Below are 20889 nucleotides of genomic sequence, written 5' to 3'. Positions count from 1 at the left end.
ATTTTAATAGAGAGTATAATGTCTTGGCAAAATAAATAGATATATTTTATTAAGCTGTATTTATTTTTCTATTTTTATTTTGCTGGCTAAAACCACCAGGAGACTAATTGAAGTGTTGAGTCTAGGCATCCTTGTTATATGTGACTTGAAAGGGAAAGCTTCTAATATTTTTCCATGAAGTAATATTGGAAACTATATTCTTACATTGTCACTATAGGACAGTGAGTCTCAAACCTTAGGGTGCATCAGAATCACCTCTAGGGCTTATAAAAACACAGATTGCTATCGTCCACCCCAGAGTTTCTAATTCAGTAAATGTGGACTGGATGCAGACGATTTCTATGGCAGAACAACTTTTCAGGAGGTGCTGTTGCTGCTGGTTTGAAGAATACATTTTGGGAACAAACGTAGAGAAGGTAGAGAGGTTGGGGTTTGCAGATGAGAGGCAGGTTCCAGTGGTCAGTGAGGTCTCACCTAGAAGATGCCCTCTGAGCTGAGTCTTGAGGACATGAGGGAGTTTGCTGTGAAGGTGTTTGGAAAAGCATCTCAGGTAGAGGAAACACAAGAGTGTTCTTGATATTCTTGACAAAGTCACAGGCTATTGTGGCCAGAGTGGCATGGTCTGGAAGAGTCATAAAAAACATGGTAGAGGGCTGGCAGGAGGACAGGAGAACCTTGTTGGTCATTAAAAGGACTCTCTCATTTTCATGACTTAGGGAATTGCTCTGAGGATAATGTGACTTCTTATCATGTTATGTGACTAATGTTTTAAAAGGATTATCTGACCTTTGCATTAAAAGTAAACATAAGGGTGCCAGGACAAAAAAAGAGAGACTAGGTGAGGGGGACATCAGTAATCCAAGGAAGAGCTGTGGTGCTGTTGGTGGGGAGAAGTGATAGGATTTACATATAGTTCCGGGGGAGCCTAGTGTGTATCTTGCCGTTGGATAAGGAGTGTGGTAGAAGGAGAGGAGTCATGGATGCTGCCAAAGCTTTTTGCCTGAGCACCGGAAAGGATGTTGGAGCCATTCAAGGAGGGGACACCCTGACTACTTCTCTCACATGAAGAACCTCATGTAAAGAAACCAGACTCTCCTCCCACTGCCCTGGGTGTGAAGGATCCAAAAGAATATTAATGCAGAGAATTTGTTGAGTCCATACTAGGGGCATGATGGTTTTTATGAAGGATTATTAAAGGATTAGGGACCACTGTGGACTTCCTTGTGAAAAAATAAATTATATTTTAAACTGACTAGTGTTAAACCTGTGGCTTGCCACCAAACCATCTCAAAAGGAACATGGTGACACTCAGGTTTGCCAAGGATTAGATTTGTTTACTATTCTGCCTCTTGATATTTGCCTCTGGAAAATAGTAGTCATTTCAACTCATGTGTTTTTCCTGAAAATGAGACTGGAATGCTCCTCTGACAAAGTGAGTGTTCCTTCCCACACTAAGATGCCTGCTGTGAGCAGCTGCAGAACCAGCTCTGTTTCAGGGACAAAGAAAAGCATATTGTGGAAGTAACCGCATCTCATGCTTCTTTTCTACTTTTCTTTGCATTTACTTTTATTTTATTATTTCTAAAAAGCCAAAGCCAATTTTTTTTCTTCTGATTTACATGAACTACTGATCTTATATAAAAGGCGCCTTACCCTTTTCAGTTAACTGTGATTACCTTTAATTCTCTCTAGCTGTGGAATGGATCATGCCTTAAGTTAAAAAATCAGGTTTTCACACAAGGTAAGAAAATTGCCAAGTGTATACAGGGATTGATGTCTATTGTTAACTGTCTAACAAGGAGAACATTGGGGCATATCAGAAAAGAGCCTTTACTCAACACTACATACAGTTCTTATTTATATTACCAATGCATGTATGTTTAAATGATTCTTTTCCCTCCCAACCAAATCGGTGGTTCACTGATATGACATAGAAGGAAGTCCACATCTCTCGATTGGTAACATCTCTTAACTATATTTTTTAGTATTCCTGACTGTGTATTCTTAAACATTAAAACCCAAAATAAGATTTCTGTTGCAAGTGTTCAACTTTTATCTTCTGAATAATAAACAGACTGAAGAAGCTCTTCCGGACCACCCCCACCCCACACCATCATCACCTCTATTTAGCTTCTAAACAGCGAAACAGAATTTTTTGAGTAGGGTTCAGGAAAAAGAGGATAGATTCAGGAGTTTAAAAGACCTGGGTGTGAATCTTGACTCTTTTCGATGGCATCCCGGACAAGTTGTCATCCCACCTCTGCTTGAGTGTTATAGTGACAGAAAATGTGTTGCTTGACTTCCACAGTGGTGCATTTATTTTTGCTGTTTCTAGCTGTTATTTCCATGTACATATATAAACATTTGAGCCTTAGTTTCTTCAATAAATAAATGGAAATCAAGAGGTGCCTGAGTGACTCAGTCAGTCAAGCCTTCAACTCTTAATTTCAGCTCAGGTCATGATCTCATGAGTCCTGAGATCAAGCCCTGACCCAACTCTATGCTCAGCAGGGAGTCTGCTCAAAGCATCTCTCCCTCTGCCCCTCCCCCCACTCCCGTGTGTGTGTGTGCACGTGTACTCTCTCTCTCTCTCTCTCTCTCTCTCTCTCTAAAATAAGTAAACCTGGGGCACAGTGGGTTAAAGCCTCTGCCTTCGGCTCAGGTCATGATCCCAGGGTCCTGGGATCGAGCCCTGCATTGGGCTCTCTGCTCAGCAGGGGCCTGCTTCCCCCTCCCCCTCTGCCTGCTTCTCTGCCTACTTGTGATCTCTGTCTATGAAATAAATATATAAAATCTTTTAAAAAAATAAGTAAACTTTAAAAAAAATAAGTGTAAATCAAAATGAGACTATCACAGGGCAGAGGGTTAAAGATAATATGCATGAAATGTCTTATTGCCATTGCTATCCCAAATGTTAAGTTAACATCTGTTATTACCATTATTAATTTTTAAAGAATATCTCAAATTTTTGCTTGAAGGGGACAGTGTCATTGGACAGTAATGATGTAAAGAAGCATAAAGTGAATTTGATATTGTTTTGATATAAATTCAATTCTGTAGAACTGTTACAAGAATCTTATTAATTGGTAGAATAATGATAAAGAAAACAACTGCAGGAGGACTTCAGATAGAAAATATTTTAGATAGTTGGCATTTAGGTAGATTTGTAGATGGAGGTAGTGTTAAGTCTGTATGTATTCCAAGAGGAAATATTATCTTGTCATTAATGTAAATCACAGACATAAAGTAACATGTAAAATATAGCTTCAAAAAAAGAAAAAGAGTTGTCAGGGAATCTGTTTGTCTGTGGCTTCCAGTATGGATGGAGAACCATGAAACCACAGTCTTGCTTCTTTGGGAACCACCACAGACATCTCAAGCAGGGTTCCCTGCCTCCAGTCTCAGCCTTCTCCCACCCAACCTCCACACCTCTGTGTAAATACACCCATTATATATAGACATACTGCTCTCACATGACATTGCTTATACCCAAACCCAAACAACACACACACCTCCACATATCTCAGAATTATAATCTGTTAAGGCAGATGCGAACCTCAGAGGGAGAAATCACTTACAGCTTTCTTCACAATAGCACTGGTACGGAGACTCAGAGCAAACACAATTCTCAATGATTGCTTGCCCTATGGAAGTCCTCTATGAGAGGTGTAGACATAGAGGACTCAAAATGTTCTCCTGACTTTTAACTAATATTGAAGGGAGATTCAGTGACACCTGATAAATTTAACTTTTCTTTGTCCAAACAAAAACGAGGCTCTGATTCATTTCATGACAGGTACATAATCTTTTTTTAAAAAAATATTTTATTTATTTATTTATTTGTCAGAGAGAGAGAGAGAGGACACAAGCAGCCAGAGGCAGAGAGAGAAGCAGGCTTCCTGCCGAGCAGGGAGCCCAATGCGGGGCTCTATGCGGGGCTTGATTCCAGAAGCCTGTGATCATGACCTAAGCTGAAGGTAGACGCTTAACGACTGAGCCACCCAGGCATCCCAACAGACACATAATTATTGATCAAAGCCACTAGGAAGCAATCATAGGCCCTAGATACTCCCACACTATATATACATTCCAAGACTACTGCTCTATATCTGTTCTACATATAGACACATCTATATCTACTAACAGCGTGGAAAGAAAATTAGGGTGGGAACTGATTGCCACTGATAGCAAGGGTGTTTATAGATCATTTACAGGATCCCATAGAGAACAACTGGTTGACTGGACCTAGAACTAACTTATTCTGTAATAGGAAATTCAAAAGCTTTGATCACTAGATTATAGATGCTCAAAAATTATGAGATATTAAAATGAATATTTTTTAAAACATTTTTTATTGAGGAAAGTGGTTTCTATTTAATCAATGAGAATACATTTATTACTATGAAATCATACATTTTTTTGAATTACAACTAGTCTTGTACCAGTTCTTTCATTGGTTTATGTGGGCTAAATTCAAGTCCAAATCCTAATTTAAAAAAATAAATAAATATATAAAACATGTATCGGTATATGAAACTATAAGTAGGTTTTACATCTATGAACTTTTTAGTCCATTTAAGGGTTGATCCTAGACCATAAGCTTGTATTAAGTAAATAACTTCTCCTACCAAACAGTGATCATGGTTTTTAAAGACGGAATGCTCTCTAAGCAGATTTTTTTGGCATTATCTGCTTCTTCAATGTTCTCATCCAATATCATTCACTTGTAGAAAGACATTGACTGACTCACGTGTAAGAGAAAGCTTTCACAGGGTACCTGGGTGCCTCAGTCAGTTAAGCATTGGCCTTCAGCTCAGGTCCTGATCCCAGGGTCCTGGGATTGAGTCCTCCATTGGGTTCCCTACTCAGTGGGGAGCCTGCTTCTCTTCCCGCCTTGCTCCTGCCCCCTGCTCATGGTTTCTCTCTGTCAAATAAATAAAATCTTAAAACTGTCAAACAACTAAATAAAATCTTTAAAAGGGGGTTGGAATTTTCACATAATCTTCAAACAGAACAGATCTTGACTAATTCAAGAATACAGGACTATTGAATTTTTCAACCAAATGGTTCTCAGGTCTCTGCAGTAACATTCCATTTGTGAACAGATCTTTCCTTATGTTGAGCACCTGTCTCAGTCCCTTCCAATCCCACTCACCAGTAGGTCATTCTCTACATCAGGGCCTCACAGAACGGACCAAACCAAGGATCCCAAACTAGCTAGAGATGACAACCACCACACTCTACTTTCAAGGAGATGATCTCTAGTTCTGTGGTTCACCAAGATGTTCCTCTAAATATTTATCTTCATTGTGCCTATTAAAAGGTGACAACTAAACCTTCTAGTCTAGGTGCAGTTTCTATATTCCAAGAACAGGGCAATCCTCTTACTGACTCTGACGTTTTCTCTTTCACTCTTCAATATCTACCTCCTGTTCACAGTAAAGGTTTCTATTGACACCAAAGGTTCTAATACATGCGTTGACAGCTGTGGGCAAAGGAAAAGTAATTTAAAAGCTTTCAAATATTCAGCAATGAAGAGTTATAGGCAAAAAGCCCTGGACACAAATCACAACTTCAGACCTTACTAGTTCTGTGACTTGACCAAATTACTTGATTATTCCAAACCTCTTCTTTTCACCTTTAAAACCACCAATAAAATAATACTGACATAACCATACTGGCTGGGATATATAGGTATAGTAATGATATAAAGTGTCTAGCACAGAATCTAGAAAATTGTAGGCACTTGGGAAATGCAACTCCTCCCTTTTCCACATCAAATAATGTAGATTACTTCCAGGAGCCTCAGTCACTTCTTATTTACTTCTGACAAATGATTTTTTTTAAACTACTAATTATAAAATGGACTAATTATGTTGTAGCCTTGGGAAGTTTTAGAGTAGGTCATTAAAGTTGTAATTGTGGTGTGACTTTTTTCAGATAGAGGTCTGGTAATAAATCCCCCAGAAACCTTTATATAATGTAGCTTTTTTATTTGAAGCCAAGGAACAGAATAAGAAAACTGGAGCTTTTCATCTTCAAAAGAGTTTATGAGATTTAAGTAATTAATAGGCACAGCTCTCTTTTGTGCACCAGGCCAGAGCAATTAGTCCTGTTGGCAAGGGAGGAAATGAGTGCCCAGAGGGTTAAATCACTTTCCTCAGGGAGCTGTGAGCAGGGTGTGAATGTGAGCGTTGGCCCTGGCGCAAGGGTGAGTGTGCTGGAGGTGGGTGCCAGTTAGGAGTCGTGAAGATTCCTAAGGAGGACTGATGCAGAGGCCTGCTATGATATCTTTTATAAGTTTAGTGAGATCTCTGTTATCTAGAAAGATTGGGGAAAGGGATTTCTGCTGCTGGTGTGATAATAACGTGCATGGGTGCTCATGTTATGCTGTATAGAGTGTACACTGTATATGACAAACCCTGCAGATCAGTCATGCATTTGCTCCTAAATCCAGACCCTGGCCCTTCTCCTGTTCTGCTCACCATCTCAGAAAATTACATTTCCCAGGCGCTCTTGACCAATGGCTTCTGAGTCGAGTGGCCAGTGGAAGACGCTAAATTTGAAGGCAGGCCTCCATTTCTGATTTCTCTCTTTGCTTTTTATTTTCTGTTTCTTGGTTTATTTCCAGCGGCAGTTCATTTAGGGTTGCAGCTCCTGCTGATAGACCCCAGGGATTCCCTCAGGTTTCCTTGACTCGGCTCCTTCCTGTGTCCCATCAGCCCGTGGGGAGAGTGATTGCATGCTGTTGCCCATCCCTGTGTTACCTTTTTGTCTTCTGTTTACCTTCTCATGCTTTCTTCACTTGTTTCATCAATTTTTGAATATTTAAAGAGATTTCTCTTTTCAGATATACCACCCGTTTCTTTCTCAGTATATTCAATTTTGAATGAATGTGTGAATTGAGAAGTTATGATATGATAGCCTACTATTAAGTCTGAAGTCATATTAAATATCATTGTATTTTCTTTTAGGCTTTTTCACATTAATTAAATTATGCCCTTATATAACTGTGGGCAAATCATTAGACTCTTATGAGTTTCACTTTTATCTTATCTGTGTACTAAGTATATAATAATAGGCCCTCTCTTTCTCAGAAGATAGATACTAATGAAATGGACCACTTTAAAAATATGCATAATACTATCTGAATGGTCAAGAACTACATGGGATAAAGAAATTAACATTCTGTAGTATCAGTTTACACTGATGTCAAATCCAAGTTCTAACACATGCTTTTCATGTGCCCTGGGATAAAGAAATTAATTTCTCTCAATTTCAATCCCATTGTCTTTAAAACAGTGGTACCCACATCTCCTTTTTATCAGGTTCATGAGGATTACTTCGTCTAACCTGTGTAAAGACCTCAGCACTGTGCTCTGAATAGAGGAGGTTTGATCTGTTCATCTGTGACACTACAAGATGTGGAAGAACTTTCTGGTAGTGATTTCTTGTTGATTTATTCCTGCGTAACGGAATATCCCATATAAGAACATCAAATATGTCACCCATAACTCAATTAACTGCATCTCTCTCACACTTTTATTTATTATTATTAGTTTTGTTTTTCAAAAATCATCATCATGTTTTGTCCATTTCAAGTCACTGCTTACCTGAGTTGCCATTTTTGGTTGCCAAACACTCCAGCTAAAAAAACATTCCTTTGAATTCTATTTTGAATTTACCGTCTACGGATGTTAACTTAATTTTTGTAAACTTACTTGTACCAGGTTGTAGTTTGCTTTGTTTTAATCACAGGTCAAGAATCTTATCCATATCACTGTTAGAAAGAATACTCCTTTATGTGCCTTTTCTAAGCTTACCCATCTTTATTCATACTCTTGTGTGATTTTCCTGATTTCCACGTCATTCCATTTTAGAATATATATGTTTTACTATACATTCTTGTCCAAGCTAGTGACATCGGTACTGCCACCTCTTTTTGACCTTGATTGGTTACCTGAACTCTAGCCAGTTGAATTGTGTTGACTGATCTTCAGTAAAACATATGCTTTCACTAGAAAGACTCGGAGAAGTCTGGCATTAATGATGGCATGAGGATTTAAGAATATCTTTGTTTTTTAAGGGGAAAGGTTAAAAAGCAGAAGGAACACTGGATTTAGAAACAAAATCCATGGGCTCTAATTCTTGCTCTATCCCTTATAGCCTTTGGTGTTTTAGGCAAGTCTTCATCTTTGTTTTATAATATTGTCCTCCAGAAAACGAGGTGGTTAGAACAGACTCTTTATGATGTCTTCTAACTCTACCATTCTATAGTATCAGAAAACATTTAGATTTGGGTCAAAAACTATCCCTACTCATCTAGTTTAATTTGGATATTTATATATTTAATAAATATATTTATTTGGCAATTTATTTAAGTTTTATTAAATTTAATTAGATATTTGTTTATTAAATAAATTGATATATAACATATGTATATATTTCTTTATTAAGACTTTACTTTTGGGGCACCTAGGTGACCCAGTTGGTTAAGCAGCTGCCTTTGGCTCAGGTCATGCTCCCAGAGTCTTGGGATTGAATCCCACAACAGGCTCCCTGCTTAGCTCCCTGATTCTCCTTTCCCTCTGCTCCTGCTTTCTCTCTCTCAGATAAATAAATAAAATCTTAAAAAAAAAAACAACTTCACTTTTTTTTTAATTTTAATAGATTTTATAGATTTTATTTATTTATTTGACAGAGATCACAAGTAGGCAGAGAGGCAGGCCGAGAGAGAGAGAGGGAAGCAGGCTTCCTGCTGAGCAGAGTGCCCGATGCGGGGCTCGATCCCAGGACCCTGGGACCATGACCTGAGCCGAAGGCAGAGGCTTAACCAACTGAGCCACCCAGGAGCCCCAACAACTTCACTTTTTAAGAGAAATTTTAGGTTCATAGCAACATTGGGGGAAGGCACAGTTATTTTGCATGTACTCCTTCCTGGTCCCTACACATGCATAGCATACCCCATTAACAACATCCCCTACCAGAGTGCTACATTTGTTACAACTGATGAACCTATAATGATATATCATAATCACAGAGAATCCATAGTTTATATTGGGTTCACTCTTGATGTACGTTCTGTGGGTTTGGACAAATGTCTAACGATATAACATCCATCATTATGGTATCATACAGAGTATTTTCACTGCCCTAAAACTCCTCTGTGCTCTGCCTATTTACCTTTCACCCCACAAACCCTGGGAAACCTGATTTTTTTAACCTAATTTTTAAAAATTAATTAAATTAATTAATTTAATTTTAAACTGGTTTTTTAAAATCTCCATAGTTTCTGCCTTTTGCATTATGTCATATAGTTAGAATCATATAGTATGTAGCCTTTCCAGACTGAGTTCTTTCACTTAGTAATATGTATTTGAGTTTCCTACTTGCCTTTTCATGGCTTGATTGCTCATTTCTTTTTAGCCCTGAATATTATTCCACTGTACCATGGTTTATTTACCCCCTTACCTACTAAAGAACATCTTGGTTACTTCCAAGTTGTGTCAATTACAAATAAAGCCATTATTTGTCATTACAAATAAAGTGCAGGTTGTTGTGTGAACATGAGTTTTCCGTATCTTTTGATAAATACCAGGAAGCATGATTGTCGGGTCATATGGTGAGAATATGTCCATTTTGTAAGAAACTGCTATCTGTCTTCAGAAGTAGCGGTACTATTTTGCATTCTCCATAGCAATGAAAGGGAGGTCTTGTCTCTCCACCACTTCACCAGCATTTGATGCTGTCAGTGTTCTAGATTTGGCCATTCTAACATGTACGTAGTAGTATCTCATTGTTGTTTTAATTTGCATTTCCCTGATCACATATAATGTGGAACATCTTTTCATATGCTTATTTGCCATGGGTATATCTTTGGTAAGGTGTCTGTTAAGATCTTGGCTCATTTTTTTAATTAGGTTGTTTGCTTTCTTATTGTTGGATATTAAGAATTCTCTGTATATTTATTTTTTTGTTTTTTAAAAAAGATTTTGTTATTTATTTGACAGAGGGCCCACAAGCAGGGGAGCAGCAGAGGGATAGGGAGAAGCAGCATTCTGCAGAGCAAGGAGCCAGATGTGGGGCTCAATCCCGGGACCCCAGGAACATGACCTGAGCCAAAGGCAGATGCTTAAGCAACTGAGTCACCACATAGGCGCCCCAAGTTCTCTCTATATTTTAGATAACAGTTCTTCATCAGATGTGTCTTTTACAAATATTTTCTCTCTGTCTGTGGTTTGTCTTCTCATCTCTTCCCATTGTCTTTCATGTTACATCTTTTTGCTTCTAAAACATAATATAGTATTAGGAAATTCTTGTTATTAAAAATCAAATGGGGGCTCCTGGGTGGCACAGTTGGTTAGGTGTCCGACTCTTGATTTCAGCTCAGGTCATGATTTCAGGGTTGTGAGATCCAGCCCTGTGTTGGGCTCAGTGCTGAGCGTGGAGCCTGTTTGAGATTCTCTCTCTCTCTCTCTCTCAAAAAAAAAAAAAAAAAAAGAAGAAGAAGAAGAAGAAAATTGAACAAAGAAAGTCAAATAAGGTGATATTACACTGGGTCCTAAAGAGTCAGTGAAACCAAGATCAGGAATCGCTTTGCTGTGCCTGGGTGGCTCAGTCAGTTAAGTGTCTAACTCTTAGTTAGGTCATGACCTCCGGGTCTAGAGATCGAACCCTGCATGGAGCAACATGACCAGCATGCAGTCTGCTTGTCCCTTTCCCTCTGCTCCCCCCACCACTCTCCCTTTCTCTCATAAATAAATAAATCTTACAAAAAATACTGCAATCATTATTAAAATGAAGTGATTTGCTGCATCTATATTGCTTCATCATCTAAGTGTATAATTTAAGAAAAAAATAAACAATACAAATGTGCTTATAACGAAAAGCCACCAGCCCTGGTCTCATCCCTCTGCACCAACTCTCCCACTCCTGAACTTACATCTCCTTCTGCAAACACACAAGCAAGCTTATTAAACCATTTTCATTTGGCATTTTCCTAGTTGTTAACTTCATATATCTAAATAATATACTAAGTCTCTCTTTCTTGATTTATCTACTTTGGAAATGGTGCACTGACTCTCTATGATAATGGACATTTAAATCATTTTCACCCCACCCTGCCTCCATTCTCTCCTCCCTACCTGGTTCTCTGGCTATTCTCAGTCCTCAAAGTTGGTTTTAATGACACATTTAAGTAAATAGAATAGTGTGGTTAAGAAATGGGGCTTTTTGTGCAAAATTGAGGTTGACCTAGTCACATAATTCCCTGGTTTCCTCCTAACAGATTTTCAAACTCAGAGTAACGATTATATTTGACTGAGCATCCATTTAAACCTACAAGCCTGAGCCACTTTTTTTTTCAAGGCAAGACCTCACTTTCATCTCAGTCTGAGTTGCATGAGGCTTTTAATATGAAATCACTTTCCATTCAGTCCAAAGCTTCCTTGTTGCTGATGAATGTCATACATAATGAAAGATTATATCCATTTATCCTCAGCAGTAAATCATTTATCACAAAAGGGAGATATATTATTGTGAATTCTGATCAAAGCTGCCCACTTCCTTTCGCCGGCAGAAATGCTGTACCCTGTCAGTCGATCTTACAATATCCTGGGAGAAACAGGGAAAATTATGCTGTCGAATGAGGGTTCAGCAAACTCTAGGGGTCTCTAAAATGGCTTTTAAAAAAATCATGTTTCATGTAGAACCCTCTATGATCCAGGCGTGTGAACTGTAAAAGTCTTTCCTTGCTTTCTTCACTTAATTAAATCAGAAAGCTGTGGGACTTTTTGCAGCTTGCTCCGTGATGTCTGTAAAGGGATTTGTGAATGACACTGTGTGTATATTTTGCCCCCTTTCTTAGAGAGACAATAATTATTACCATTTCTTTTTGAAGCATGCTGTGAGTGGTTTTATCAGTTCATTTGCTAATGAGCTCCGTCTCTCCTTTATAATGCCAATCATAAAGATGCCTTTTAAGTAAGATTTATCTCTCAGATTTATTTTCTTTTCACTCTTCCTTATCAAGCTGTGTACTGCTTTGCTGCAGGGAATCACCCACACTGCACAGGCAGGGAACAAGGCTGGCCTCTTGGATCTCTTGTTGATAACATACTCTCTCATTGTTTCCTTCTGAGAACTGCGAATTCCAGAAAGGACCTCACAGTCCTCCAGAAGAGGGTCTTCTTGTGTTTTATCTTGGATTTTTAGATTATCACTGCTTTATGTTAAGTATCTATGCTCACTGTTTTTCAATTGCTATAGCATGTGTATTAAATTTATACCTAGGAAAGTGAGATGCAGAATGAGGCAGTAGAATGCCCTCTTTCTTCCTTTAGTCTTCCCTTTGGGCTGCTGGGCAGCATACTCCTACTGTTAATTCAGAATTTATGCAAGGTAGTAGCTAGTGATCACCACAATCAAGTCACAAATCTGCACCTAACATTTACAAACAATGTTACTTCATTTGTTGTTCATCACATTCTTGACATATCCTTTCAATACTTTATCTACCTAAGAGCTAGCTATTGAAAATTGTATTTTCCCTTTCCAGACTCTGTGAGCTCATTATGTCCCTGTGTGGTTGATAGAAGTATATACAATGTGCCCAGGCTTCTTGTCCTTAAAGCAAGAGAATCCTGAATTTATCACAACAGGATATAGTTATAGCAAAATTATTATACACTAACTTTAATCTAGGTGTTCTTCCTGATGATTCTTCTATTATTATTCACATTTTTTTTTACCCTCATACACTTATGATTGCCAGATCTAGAGAATAAAAATATAGGACACCCAGTTAAATTTGAAGTTTGGGTAAAGAATGAATACATCTTAGTAAGAGTGTGTCCCAAATATTGCATATGTGACAACTTATATAAAACACTGTTGTTTGTCAAGATTCAAGAAGAGAAAGAGAGAGTGAGGCATTGAGCTCTTTCTCTCTGCTGTGTAAGGACACCCTGAGAAGGTGACCATCTGCAACCCAGTGAGAGAGCCTTCACCAAATACAAACCTTGGGGTACCTTGAATTCTCTTAGAATTCTGCATTCCAGACTGGGAGAAAATAATTTTCTGTTGTTGAGGCCACCCAGTCTGCAATACTTTATTATGGCAGCCCCAAGCCGACTGATAGCAACATTAAAATGTTTTACTCTGGCTTACTTTTTTATTTCTTGCTGAACTGTGAGAGGACAAAGATGGTCATCACCTTTCTTCCATTGACTAGTCTGGACATGTGAGTCAATTGCTTTTCTAATTCCAAGCAAGTACAGACAAGTGAAGAAATCTGCTGATGTTGGACCTTAAGCATCAGAGAAAGTCTGTGATTGGCTAACTTCTCAATCTTATAACATTGCAAGTGAAAATAATAAAGAGGAATCATGGGGAGTGGTTGTGACAATAAATCTCTGTCCACTCTTGGCTGGGAAATATCAAGGGCAGGCATGGGAATTTTCAATTAACTAGGGAAGTGAAGGAAGAGAGACTGAGTCTCTGCTGACTTTTATGTTATTTTGTCTGCCTAAATTTTCTGATTATTAGACATATTTTCAAGAAATCGGGGTGACATGTGTCTGTGCCTGCATGTCTGAGTGTGTGCACATGGGCATAGAGTAGGCACTGAATTAGGACAGAGATAGAGAGACAGGCACCTGAGACCTCAGAGAGGTCAGTCACAGACCTCTGCCACACTTCTGTGCTGCAAACTTGGAGGTCATCTTACATCCAAAGGACGAGCCTTTTCCACCAAGACAGGCTACCGCCTTTGAAAACTAGAATCCCACATTTGTCAAAACAGATTTTGTGTGTGCTAGGAAATTAGTAATATAGCATTTTCTCGGTCAGTTTGAATTGACGAAGCGAAACTCCATCTACCCCCCCTGTCCTTATTACCCACAAATCCTTTTGTTCTTGAGAAGGGCAATTAGTATTTCACTACCTCCAATGTGACCATGAAATACAGTCTTTCTGCAAGAACGCCAATATATTACTTCTTTACTTACCTTCTTGGCTAAAAAGAGATTGTGGTTTATTTTCAGATGCAGTAAAAGAAAAGCTAAGTTAGAATGATCTTCAGGCCACATAGCTGCTTTGGATAATATTGCTATACACTTGAACCTAGGTAGCACCCTCATGCTGTGGTATGTGTTTTAATTTTGTCAATGAGGTCGTAAGCCTCAGGTGAAATCTCTAGACCAAATAGGGGCAGAAATCTCTACAAGGGCAAAAACATTAATTTAGAATGAACTGCTCGGCCACGGATTGTCCAGAAATGAATTGCTATATATGGGAGTAAAGTGACTTGATGAAATGAGTTGCTGTCTGTCTGACGGTAATGTGGCCAATGGAGTGTCTGGGTGGCTGCTGAGTACAAGTCCCTGAGACTCTACATATGGTTGACAAGAACTTGCATTTGCGTAAGCACATACTTGTTATATATTTTTTAACTTCTCAGACTTGCAGTCATTCTTTCCGTTTCTGTCTTCGGGGCCCAAATATTAACAGAATGCAGCACGCCTCCTGGTTTTGAGCAGATGCTCTCAGATCCACTTCTGAAATCATAGCAGTCTTATGATGAAATAATTGGCCTCCATCTACTTTTGAATTCAAACTTTGCTAAAGGGAAGTTTTCAAAAACAAATCCCTACACTTTCTTAAGATTGCAGATACTTTCTTAAGATTGCAGATACTTCATTAACAAGAAACCTCAGACTTGTAAGATGAATGACATTATAAGCAACAGTTGCCTCAGCCATGGAATTTGTGATATTTTTGAAAGCTATCGATAACACACGAGAGAATTTTCATGAGTTTGAAGGCGGTTTGCAGTTTAAAATAATGCAATTCCAAATTCTCCCAGTTATAGTCGAAATGATTTTGGGAAGGTTGTACCTACAGCCAATCTGCAGGTAATTTTAATTCCAATTGGTTAACTTAAAGATCTTGCTGTCTTAATTAGTGCTCTTTTTAAATAAGACTACTTAATTAAATTTTAAAGTCAGCTGAAGAAAGCTTACACTAATCGGTTTCACAGTATTCTGCATAGCCAGACCTAGATCTCAGCTTCAGCAGTGAGTGGCAGGGAAGGCAATGTGCTCTAATACCATTAATAATGCGAGGCTGCAGACACTTAGCTAGACAAGCTGCTGGTCCATCCAACACCTGTTTGCATTCAGATGGAGAGCTGGTGGGGAATTTTGTCTCCTATACTCCTGATCTCTTCAGTGCTGGGCAGTTTAATTGCCCTGCTGGACTCCATTCTCTGTGTTTTTGTTTGTCTTGGTTTTGGTTTTGATTTTTAACTGAGGAATGAAATCACGAATTGGTCTGAAATCAAGAGATGCCATTATCATTCTTTAATAGTAGTGCCCCTGAGGAGTCTTCCCATCCATAGTGGGTGATTACCTTTCATTCATTCATTCATTCATTTATTCATTAAAGAAAAAAACAAAAACTTTATTTTTATTTATTTATTTGAGAGAGAGAGAGAAGAGTGCCAGTAGGGGAAGAGCAGAGAGAGACAAGCAGACTCTGTGCTGAGCGGGGAGCCTGACAGTGGAGCTGGATCCCACGACCCTGAGATCATGACCTGAGCCTAAATCAAGAGTCCGATGCTTAACTGACTGAGCCAGCCACGTGTCCCAGTGATTACCTTTTAAATTAACATGAAGCTCAGGAAGTTTGCCTTGAAATCTGTGACTAATTTCTGTGACATGGTTTGCGTAAGAACATTTTGAGATTGGATAATAACTTACAAATCTAGGTCTTTAATTCGTACTGTTAATCATGGCTTCAATTCTTGATATTTGGCCCATATTTTCAAATACTTACCTTCGGAAAGGTAGCTGGGCATATAATGATTTCTGGATTGTTTTTCCATGAAGAATGGAAATTCCTCGGACATTCCCATGAAGAATGTCAGTAACTGCCAGGGATCACGTGAAGACTTTAAAGTCATCCCCAGTTGAGTTTGCCTCCAGTTCAAATACGTATTGGATGTGAGATGTGGGGAATCAGATAGTTAACCTTTGGACTGTTTCCCCACTTAAAAAGCTGTAATGGGAGCACCTGGGTGGCTCAGTGGGTTAAAGCCTCTGCTTTCGGCTCAGGTCATGATCCGGGGTCCTGGGATTGAGCCCGTCATCAGGCTCTCTGCTCGGCAGGGAGCCTGCTTCCCTTCCTCTCTCTCCACCTACCTCTCTGCCTACTTGTGATCTCTGCCTGTCAAATAAACAAATAAAATCTTTAAAAAAAAAAAAAGCTGTAATGATGATTTCAAATTCAAAGAATTTTTTTTTTAAATCTAACATTTATTGAGTGCTTACCATGAACCACAGGCATTATATGATTAATTCTTAATAATAATTCTAGGTGAGAGCTACTATTTTTACTTCCGTTTTACAGATGAAGGGATGGAGACCCAGAAGCCTAAATAGCCAGCGGACGGCAGATCCTGGATTTAAAATCAGGCAGTGCTCCAAACTAGCCTGCCTCCAAAATGTAACGTTTAAGTGCCCGATGATCTTTCTGGTTCCCCCAACCAAGGTCTGACATTGAGGCTAAAGAGAATTGGCAGGAAATAGAGAAGAATACCTGAAGGGGTTGTTCTTTTTTCAAATCCGTGTTTAATAGGCTCCTTAAAATTGGCGGACTTGTGTATCACTGACAAAATGTCTACTTCCCTGTAACATCAAAGAGTAACTGTCATTTTTTTATGAGTAGAAGTTGATACAGGCAGGAAACAACCCACACAGTTTGCCACCTTTTCTCTTGTGAAGTTAATTGATTTCTGCCAGTTCAGATTTTATGTCTTAAATCAAGTTTCCAATAAGAAACCATGTATACTTTCTCTAAAGTGAATTGCAGAGACCAGGCACTACACAGGGATTGAAGCAAATATTTGAACATGTTTCTATCCTGCATACTTTTTTCTCTATAAATTATGTCAAATGTATCTTTGCAGGTATAAGGTCTGTAGTCATAACAATGGCCAAAATGCATGTGTAGAATATCAACTATGTGTACTTGTTCATTTTTCTCCTTGCTGGTATCACTTGCATTTTATATGGGTTGAAACTGAAAAACAGGGATGTTAAATGATTTGCATAAAGTGTGTCTATGCAAATACTAAGCAGAGAAATAAGACTATAAGCTCAACACTGTGAATCATTATGATATACAAGGGGAAGACATGTGCTTAGAGACTGTGTATTGGCCAGGCCATCCGTGTGCATAATCAATACCCTGACAATGACGACAGAGTAGAAATGGAGAACAGTGCAGTGAAGCAATGATGACACCTTCCATTAATGATTCAATGACCAGATAATCAATACATGAGGACGAAGGCTAGTACAATTCCCTCTGTGGAACAGTTTTTGGATTGTTTTGCATAATTTTGTTTTGTTTTTCTAACAAAAGGAAGAGAGGCAATGGGAGAATAATCTGGGAACGTAGGGAGGCTGTTGGTCACAAGTGAGAGTTCTTTAATTTTCACTCAAAATCACTAAGATGATTAGTGCTAGTATAGTTGTCATTCGAGAAATGGGTTCAAAGAAATCAGCTGGCGTAGAATATTGTAAGAGAGGAGATGGAAATGGTCTCTGAAGATAGCGGTGGGATTTCTGTGGGGACATTAGCAAGTGATCGACCGTTTTACAAGTCGCTTTCTTTGGGTGCTCCACGTCCAGTGTGTTGACCACTTCTTCTTTACCACACCAGACAAAGCAAGCATTGAAATCCAGCTGACAATCATGCATGTTGTATGTTTTCATCTTTGCCAGGACTGTTCTCTTCTTTTTCACCCAAGGATAGCTTTTAAAACTTTTCACTAAAACTGGGCTTTTTCTCTGGTATAATATAGAAGAGGAAAGATGAATAGAAGGGAAAGCTTGTTATTTTAGATAGAGCTGAACAATTGAGATGGGGAGGCGAGGACCAAACTGGAAGGATATAAAAAATAGAAAAAGAGATGCCTGCATTTGAAACTATGGGCCCTGTCCCTATAGATAGTCAGGACTCTCGTTTGTGGTTCAGACCTGAGGCTCACCAGCAAAGAGATACTGGGCTCAGTCTCCAAGCTCTCCCCTCTGCTTCATTGCCAGCCTGAGCTCTCTTATCCATGGTTACCCTAATAGAGTCTCCCTTTAACCTCTTACCTGCCCTACCTTGTTTTGGACACTGTCTCTTCACCTATGCCCTTCCCTACTGCCTTTTAAATTTGGAAATAAAGCCAACAACATGATCTAGAACTTAACTGGTTTCAGAAGTAACAGCTCCTTCACCACAGAGGAGATAAACTTAAGACTTTAAGACTAATTTTTTTTTTTCAAGGTAAAATGTCTTAGCTCTTGCAGGCTGAGTGTATGCTATGGTTGTTTCACTGTTGATAATAATTCCCCATTTTCTTTATGTAACTATTTGTCATCTTTGGCTATATTTCCTGAGCCTGCTCCCTTCCCCTACACCATTCAGCTGTAGAATCAAAACTTACCTGGAAAATCACCAGGAAATATTGGGATTTTTAATACCATCACTGTGATATGATGTTTCTAAGGGATAACAAAATTCATGGAACCAGGGACTGGATGAATTGAGTGGAGATTTGAAAGCAATGCAAAATAGGAAAAGAAATGGAATATTAACCTAGTAAAAAGAAGATTTGTGCTTTTTAAAAAACATTTATCAGGACGCCTGGGTGGCTCAGTTGGTTAAGCAGCTGCCTTCAGCTTGGGTCATGATCCCAGCGTCCTGGGATCGAGTCCCACATCGGGCTCCTTGCTCGGCAGGGAGCCTGCTTCTCCCTCTGCCTCTGCCTGCCACTCTGTCTACTTGTGCTCACTCTCGCTCCTCTCTCTCTCTGACAAATAAATTAAAAAAATAAAAAAAAATAAAAAAATAAAAAACATTTATCATTAGATTACACATGCATTTTTAAAATTTTATAAATCCTGTCATGCTATCTTAGATGAACAAAGACCTTTTTAGTATATGAATTTCTGTTTTGCTTATACCTGTATCCTTCAAAAATCAAACATCTTAAAAAATGAACAAAACACTCTCAAAATCCTCCCAAAACTAACCAAAACCAAAACAAACATACAATGATATTTCCATAAGAAATGCTTGTTACACTGTCAGAAATCTCGCCAAACTCCATCAGTGCAATAGATGTACATCTTGACTTTTTTCTTTTTTTTTTTTTTTTTGCTTTGCTTTATGTCTTTAATATCATCATGAATTCAGTCTGATGCATTGGCATTACCTGCTGGCCCATTCAGTCTTCACATTTGGATGTGTCTGAACTTACCAAGGTGACATGGGTGTGATTTTTAAATGGAAATTTTAATGTGTCATTCTTAAAACCCAGCAACCAATTAGCAGAGACACTGTCTCCTTAACAAAGAAGCAGGCTCTGTAACCAGTCCCACACCCTTTGGCAGGTTTCCTAGCCTGGCTTGGGCTCCTCCAGCATCATCGTTGACTATCTGCAGCATACAGGGATGAAGGCAGCATCGAAGGCCCTTGCTGTGCTGTTTTCCAGAAACCCCACGAGGCCCAAGCACTTCAAAGTGGGCTCACACCCACAGAAAATCAGTTAAAGCCTAGAAAATGTCAAACATCTTTTCATAGTTTCCTTTCCACACACAAATGGAATAATGCATTGTAAGTAACGAAGACCCCCTTAAAAAGCAAAACAAAACAAAACAAAAAAGCACTTTCTCTTAAAAAGCAACCATCTCCCTAGTATACCATTTTCATATTAAATGAAGATGCAGAGAGTAAAAGAGTAAAGTGTGCTTCCCAACTCCCACGTATATTGGAAATAAAACCTCCAAAAAATGTGAATGCGCCACCATAGCAAACACCCAACTCATAAGTCATCATTTGTGGGGAAATGAAGATTAAAGCACTATGGTTCTGGTAATTCTGAAAAAGCACATGAACAGCAGTAGGATGGTTTTGGAGCGCAGGAATTTATTTTTTCATCATAAATGTGCTTCGGTCCTAAGTATCTTCTGACTTCTACCATTACAGACTGAGTGACATGCCTGCTTTACTTCAAGTGCAATAAATGGATAAAAAAAGTTATGAAAATATGTGGCAGCTCCAACAAATTCTTTCAGTAGCCTGTTGGGTGTCTGGGGTATCCATATATCAGACGTCTTTGTTCTTAGTCTACAAGGAAAATTGCCAAGCACACTCCAGAGCGCCAGGCTTACGAAGGTGCTGCAGAGAGCCTGCCTGATTACCTAACTGCCAATTTGGCTCACAATGAAAGGGAGTAAAATTACGTCCATGCCCTTCGGTTGCTGCTCCCACTGCAACAGACCTTATCTAATACTTTGTTACACCCCCCAAACAAAGCATATTCTAAAGAAAGGATTCACAGCTCTGGTCTCTGACAGAACAGTCTCTTTGAATTCTTTTGTCAATTTCATAGATTTCTAACAACCAGGGGATTGTTTTTTAAATCTGGTTTTTATGCCAGCAGCACAATTTCCTCCTGTGTAAGTAGGACAGATTCATCCCACAAGACAACAATGGATGCTTCCCTGCTTAACTTGAGCATGACAGATTACGCGTCCAGCCGACCACTAAATGCCACCTCCCCGCTCAGAGAGGCAGGCGTGGGGGCATCGGCTGCATTTGTGCCTTGAACTGCCAGCTGATGAGCCGATGCTGTTAGAGGTGGCCAAGCAGCCCTGATGGAGCGAGCTGTGTGAAGACTCGACAGAGGCCTGGCAGGGCGGCGGTGACATGCCTCAGTGCGGGTGCTTCCAGGCACATTCCTGGCCTCCACATTGCACCCGCCTCGGGAAAGTTGCCTTGTCTAATGCCTGCCAGAGAGCAGGCACTTTGCACATGTTTGTGAATATGAAAGAG

General features: G+C 39.1%; 1 protein-coding gene across 7 annotated transcripts in view; it reads left to right on the top strand.

Moving 5' to 3' along the window:
* NRG3 (neuregulin 3) overlaps window positions 1-20889 on the top strand; it is a gene marked incomplete at both ends in the record, with an annotated part of 1061561 nt that overhangs the window by 791303 nt on the left and 249369 nt on the right. The window lies entirely within an intron of this gene.

Source organism: Martes martes (assembly GCF_963455335.1).
Source record: "Martes martes genome assembly, chromosome: 14".
NCBI lineage: Eukaryota > Metazoa > Chordata > Mammalia > Carnivora > Mustelidae > Martes > Martes martes.
The sequence above is the reverse complement of the archived record's forward strand: the minus strand, read 5'-3'. Positions and strand labels throughout refer to the sequence as shown.